Source organism: Vollenhovia emeryi, unplaced genomic scaffold, assembly GCF_000949405.1.
Source record: "Vollenhovia emeryi isolate VEMERY1.0 unplaced genomic scaffold, V.emery_V1.0 DF939254.1, whole genome shotgun sequence".
Taxonomy (NCBI): domain Eukaryota; kingdom Metazoa; phylum Arthropoda; class Insecta; order Hymenoptera; family Formicidae; genus Vollenhovia; species Vollenhovia emeryi.
Window position 1 is genome coordinate 80,987 of NW_011967112.1, and position 7,401 is coordinate 88,387.

Consider the following 7,401-nt stretch of genomic DNA (forward strand, 5'->3'; position numbering starts at 1 on the left):
GCGCGAACCGCTAGTGTGATACGGCCATAAGAGTGATTGTATCGACGGGTACTCGCGGATTAGAAAGACGCGTTATCAAGTTATCGATGTAAACGCCGAGAGCATTTTTCCGTAATACTTTCTCGTATCACCTACGCTTCGTACCTCGTATTCTTCTTTGCGACTGCAACGGTGCCTGCAGTTGCATTTTGAAAATGCACCACATTTCGTAAGCCATGAATGCGCTGTCGTCGCTTATCGCGGAGCGCAACGTGCTCTCTTTCTCCCTCTCTCTCTCTCTCTCTCTCCCGTGCCATTCATTCCGTGAAAAAGTAAAAACTGATCCCCGTTTCGATAGAACGTGCATCTGCTTTCCTGCGGCTGTTATTACTCCCGACTTATTAAGCTGCGCTGAATTAATAGCATTACGCATTCGTGAAATATTGCTAATTACGCCACATAAATATGAAACGCGTACATAAATAACTACCATCTGAGATAAGTATTATTAAAGATGAGATTTCTCTCTCTCAGTGAAACTCGACAAAGTATTACATTCTGACGATTTCATACCGTGTAAAAGCTTCCAAGTGCAAGTACATAGAGTGTCCCGAGGTAACGGTAATTCACAAGCTCTGTTTAATAAGGATATAAAATATCCACGGTAAAATACGATATCGCCATAACGTAAGGAACGAAAGAAATTTTCAATTAGAACATCGATTGACAGTAGATGGATAAAACGTACCCTGCCGGCTCGCGCAATTATGTGAAAAGCCATTGCTTTTTTGAAGCGACGTCCTATTTAAAAAATCAAAGAACATCGGTCAATGATGACTTAAGGAAATGCAAATGCCGGATTGCCAATCGAGACGCTAATTGATACAAGCGTTTCTGTCGGCTTGTAATTATACCGGATTGTTTTTTTTCGAAGCAGCAACAGAAACTTCGCAGAAGCAAATTGAATCTCATTGAAACTTGCAATTTCTACCTCTCTCTCTTATCTCGATTAGCTTCTAGGATGCCGCTCGCGGCGCATACATCGTTGAAATGCATTTTTCAAGTCTCGCACTTGCACTCGGACACCGAAGACACGGGCATCGCGCTCGATGTCGCGCTCGATGTGGCTCGATGTCGTTCGATCGAATGAAATTTTCACGCTGGCTCGTCTCTCCGACGTCGGAGGGGGGGAAAAATTGCATTCGCGCGAACACGGTGGAAACGTGTAGTAGATACGCGATATCCCCGGCGCTGGATACTAATTCGCTTTCGTTAATTAGCGCCCGCTCGAAAACGGAAGACGCGGCTACATTATGCAGGATCTTCGGATTCGCGATCGCGTCGCGAGTCGGATTAAGCGCGTTACGCGAAGCGGCGCGTTAAACATTCAGCGCCGCTCGATCGATCTGGACGGCGAAGCGCGGCAGCGGGGATTATAAATAGGAAAGAACACGCCGCGTTGCATATAATGTTGCGATCTCGAGAATTTAATTAAGGCGCTTTTGTATAACGTGCTCCACTTTGTAAAAGCGGCATATCTCGATCGCATCATTCTTCCCGGGTGGAAATTCCCAATAAATTGGGAACTTGCAAATCATATTCCGTCTTTTTACACTTTACGCCGCGGACTTAATCTCAATTTACATTTTATAGTTTTCAACCTGCGCGCTGCAGGCTTCGGGAACACGGAATAAAATCCAGCGCGTTATGGCTTACGAAGTTATGACAGGTCTCGAATATGACGTTAATAAGGACTTCTCCTTGTCTAAGCCTCCTGTCTCCCGAGTTTACATGATATCAGGCCCGCATTAAATGTCACGCGTTAGATTGCATTCTTTGCACCGAGAATACTCAATTGCGAATCTCCGAGATGCAGCTGAAGTTCAACGATCTCTCGGGTCTCTATTATCTGCCGCGGAAGATTAGATACCAAAGTATAGGATATACTCTGACCAGCTGCTCGAGAAAAGTAGTTAGCTCCAACGCAGTTAGAAAAACAAAACGCTGGACAAATTTGCAAATCGAAAATGATATTGCGTTATTACATTTCATCGTTGTCATAATTATTAATTAAATAACGAATAGCAACCATGAAAAGAAGTAAATAACAGTGGCTCGTACGACGAAATCAAGTAATAAAAAGGGGGCTCAGAGCCTGAGCGAGGTTTCAGTGTCCAATAAAATAATTTTAGTTGTAGAAGCATATAAACGTCTCGGTCCTTATCGGACCATCCTCGGTGTAAAAAGAATAAGTTCGACTTAGTACACACAGTGGAAAAATTTGTTAAACTTAACAGGTATCGCATGTCCCAGACGGTCCACACAAATTTTTCTGTTTATTTCACATAATATGGATATGTTAAATGATCACACTAATACTCTGTTAATATTTTAACACAAAATAAACGCAGATCTCCAAATAATTTGAACTAAATTTCGTGTAAAATTGACATACTTTTAATGACAAAATGAATTAAAAAATGCCTCGGTGGTCGAATTGGTCGAGACGCCCGCCTAGGAGGTCCAGGTTCAAACTCAGAGGTGATATTTTTTCCGCAATAAATTTGGAATAAAATATTGAGACACTAACACCCTGTCGCGGCTCTTGGTCCTTTATTCCTTCAAATTTGTGTTTATCACATTTGAGTCATACGAATTTTATTAATTTGTGAATTTGAAAAGGTGTAATTTTTAGATTTTACAGTAATAAGTCGAATGACGGTTCGAAATCACACTCACTTATGTTATATACAGGGTGTTTCAGGCTAAAGTGTCCTAACTTAAAATATGAACTTAGGACCTCAAAATAAGAAAAAACTTTTCTCTGGAGACATGCCCGTAAACGCTTTGTTTAAGAGATATTGACATCTAAACATTTTTTCATTATAAAATTTTACGAAATTGTTATCGGGTTATAATAAATAATTTAATAGTGTGTTTCAAATACTTTATTATTAAAAAATATGAAAATTTTTACTTAATTATAAATTTTGTTCAAAGTGACGGCCTTGAACATTGAGACAGGCTTGACATCTGTCTTTGACGGTAGCAGTGGCAGAGCGGCACTGAATAGCTGTAATTGTTTCACATGCTTGAATAATTCTTCCTTGTAAAGAATTAATCTCATTAACCGGCTTTTCGTAGAATTTTTGTTTAATAGTACCCCAAGCAAAAAAATCCAATGGTCCGTCAAATCCGTCAAAGACAGATGTCAAGCCTGTCTCAATGTTCAAGGCCGTCACTTTGAACAAAATTTATAATTAAGTAAAAATTTTCATATTTTTTAATAATAAAGTATTTGAAGCACACTATTAAATTATTTATTATAACCCGATAACAATTTCATAAAATTTTATAATGAAAAAATGTTTAGATGTCAATGTCTCTTAAACAAAGCGTTTACGGACATGTCTCCAGAGGAAAGTTTTTTCTTGTTTTGGGGTCCTAAGTTCATATTTTAAGTTAGGATACTTTACCCTGAAACACCCTGTAGAATAAAATCAACATTTTATTCTGTAAAGTTTAGCGGATAAATTTCGTTACTAGTAGAACATGTGTATTGTGTCAGATTAAAAAATAAGTACACACTGTGTCGTTTTAACATTTCTTTTCAGAGTAATTTTCAGAATAATTTTACATTTAAAGTCAATTAACACAAGAGCAACATGTTAAACGAACACATGAATGTGTTAAACATTTAACACAAAAATTTTAATCGGCATTTTTTTAAACAAGAAAACAAATTTTTTTGTACATAGAAGTACGCGGTTGTTAGTATAAAATTAAAGGACATAAAAATCATCGTCAATTTTAACGCGTGGATTACAAATTGAATATTAGCAGGGAATTACGCAGTCATTTATAGTGTTAAAATAAAGGAAAAAAAATTATAGTCAATTACGAGTCGGTAATACATAGAACACGGCGCAAGAGAGTACAATATGTTGATTAAGAACAGTGTTGTGCATAGATGATTTTAAAATTAGCTAGATAAAGATAAGATAAAAATATATAAATTTATCTTAAATAGGATAAAGATGATTTCGTTTTTAATATATCTAGATAAAAGATAAAATCATATGATGATTTATCTAGATAATTTGCAGATAATATTTTTAAGACTTCATGTAAACACAGTAGAAAAAGTTATAAAAATATTATAGAAAAATTTAAATTATAAAGGGGGATATAGAATATATTCTATATTCTATAGTTCATAACCTGAATATATTCAGGTTAAGTTATATGACACACACATAAATGCATGGTCTACAACGCCATCCATATTTAAATAGTGTAACTGTTAAGTATTTTTGTGGCTAACCTTATGTGGCCCTAAACCAAATTATCTGTACGTTATCTTAGATAATTTAGTAAAAATAACACTTTCTTTCATCTAAGATGCAGATATAGATAATACTTATTTTTATTATCTATATAAAGATAAGATAACGCTAAAATTTCATCTAGATAATCATCTATATAATTTTATTTAGATAACAGCAAACACTGATTAAGAAGGAAGTGAAATGAAGTCCCTTCGCAAAATTACCTCAACCTTCCTGTAATAATCAATTCGGAAAAATAATCCCTTATTAATTGCCGATTCGTAACTTCAGCAAGTTTCGCGCCAAAGATCTACCGAGAATCATTACTCACAGAAAACGCCGCGTTATAAGATATATCATCGCTGCAGCTGTATGCAGAAACTATTTCGCATCGCGTCAATCTAACCGAGCAACAGCCACCTGCGCATCAACACGCATCGGGGATTATAAATCTGTACGCCGGCCGCATAGATCGGAAGATCTCGCGGAGCGTGTTGGGAAAAAATCGGAAATGCGACCGCGGAATATCATCGTGCCATTGTGCTCGGCTTCTATGCGTCGCATTCCACAATTGCGGCCCGCAACCGAACACGCGATCTCTCGCCGCGCTAGCAGCGACTCGGCGCTGGAGATTTATCTCCGTTTCGACGAAGCACCGTCATATCCTCGTTACTTTCTACGAAAGCATAAAAGTCCAGTTGGGATTGTTTATTAGCGCGCCATTGTTCTCCAAATAGTCCGTCCGCTTGCAACCAGGCTCGCTGCAACCAGGTGCAATGCCCTTCCCGCGTCGTCGCCGATGATTACTCAACAACCGGGCCCAGGATCGCCGGCCGGCCGGTCTACAAAGGGCGCGCATCGAAGGCTCGATTGCGATCCAAGGTCACACGAGAGAGAACCGTGAGTAATCTAACCAGCGTGGTCAATGACACGTTATGCAACGCGGCCGTAATCACGCCGCCGCCGACGGCCGGCGTCGAATCGCTTCGTCTCGACGATTCGTCCTCTTCCTTGTTCCTCGCGAGGATACGTATTCGCCCCCGCAAAACACTAAGTATTACATTAAAACGCCGAGTTCTTGACATCGACCGGAAACTCCTTATAATATGAAATGTACCGTAATATGCGGGAATATAATTGCCTTGAGGCGATCATACTTTACTAACATAAGATACTTATACCGTTTAAATCTTTTCGAAATTTAATTGTATGCTATTCGTATTTTCCTGGTCAGTTAATATAATGCATTATTATGGAAATAATCTTAGAAGATCGAAATTTTTTTATCAATAGAAAACACGTATTTGGATAATATAATAAAAATAAAGACATAATTTTTACATCTCTAACTTTGACAAATCTTGCAAGTTTTTACTTTTTAAGTTTTTTTACTTTTTTATACCATAATTTCAATCTCTGTTACGTCTCATTGACTTCACATTGTTATTACTAAATGTTGCTTATATTAATATGAAATATTGATGAGGTACGTATTAGGTGGCTAATACGCATTCGGCAACTTCCCCCCTACATACAATTCGCGATGATTGAAATAATTCGGAAAATAATATAAAAAAAAAGAAGAAGCAAATACGAATCGCAGAGAAAAATGTTTGTACTTGGAGGGATAAGACCGGGGATACAATGTGAAAAAAACTACCCTGCTTTTTCAGACGCGCAATCCCGTGTGTATAGTGCTTAGTGCTTTTAGATTTGTCCCCGTGATGAGATACGAGTTTTTTTTTTACCCTCGAAAATCCGGCGTATCGACTGGCAACAGTGCTGAGAATTCCACACGTGCTCTGCTTTACACTCGAGGAGGAGAGTCCTCGACAGAGACGAACGGGAGAAAATGAGAGGAGAAAAGACGCGGGGGAAAAAAAAGTGAAACGGTAACATTCGCGACGTGCCCGAGGTGAATTTATTTTATGGATAGTATCGCGACTGGGATGACTGATCAGGCTGCAATGAAACTTTCGACAAATTTATCGAATGAGCTCAATATCGTGGAAAATTTCTCTCGCATTGTTCCTCGTGTATTAATTTATTATCCGACTAAGAGCTCCTTTGTAAAAAAGAAAACAGAATTTAATCTCTCATATTATCTATTTTATGCGAGAAGAATTAAATTTTATTATCTGACATCTCCGACAATGTGTTTCATGCCTTATGCATATACGTTATATTAATACTTGCAAGATCCATTAAGATAATTAATGTGGATATATAATTTAATTAGATTCATGTAAGATTTTACAGTTCTGAAATACTCAGTGCCAGATTGTCTCGTTGTGTGTCAAATTTTCAATATTAATAGAAGCCAAAAGTACTAATTGAATGTCGCACGTGTACACACTTTCTCTGACGTTCATATTTTTCTAAAGACATGTCGCAAGAAATTCATAAATACGTAACTATACAGGGTGTCCCAGGAGGAAAGGTCAATACTCTGGGAGGTGATAGTATCGGTCATTTCAAGCAAAAATGTTCATATGAATATATGTCCCATTCCCCACTGTTTCCGAGATAGAGCTACTTGAATGTCTCGCGCGTTTACTTTTTTCCCATACACTTCACCCTTCATCCAACCTCATAAACGTCCGCGGGAATTTACTCTTGTACGCCTGTCGACTGTTGCGCCGATAACATTGTAGAAACGTTCAAAATGCCTCGCATGTTCACAAATGTCGAAAACGCACACTGAAAAAAAAATCTGATTGATTCAACCAGTCGTCTGTTAGAAAATGGACGAATCAGAGTTCCTTTAGGATTTACCGGATTTGCAGTGAAGTCTAGCAAACTTCTGGTTATGAAATATCTTTCATGGTAAATCCTAAAGGAATTCTGATTCGTCCATTTTCTAACAGACGTCTGGTTGAATCTATCAGATGTTTTTTCAGTGCAGACATGCTGTATGTTTACGATTTCTGTGACTGCTACTGCCGCTGTTGAAGAATACGCTTTCCTACACGCAGAATTCCGAATCGTAAAGTGTTTTCCAAGGTTTACGATACATTGCGTGAAAGTGGGACGCTTCCCCAGTGTTCATCTTTTATCTGAACGTGGACGTCAACGGAATGTGCTCTATCTCGGA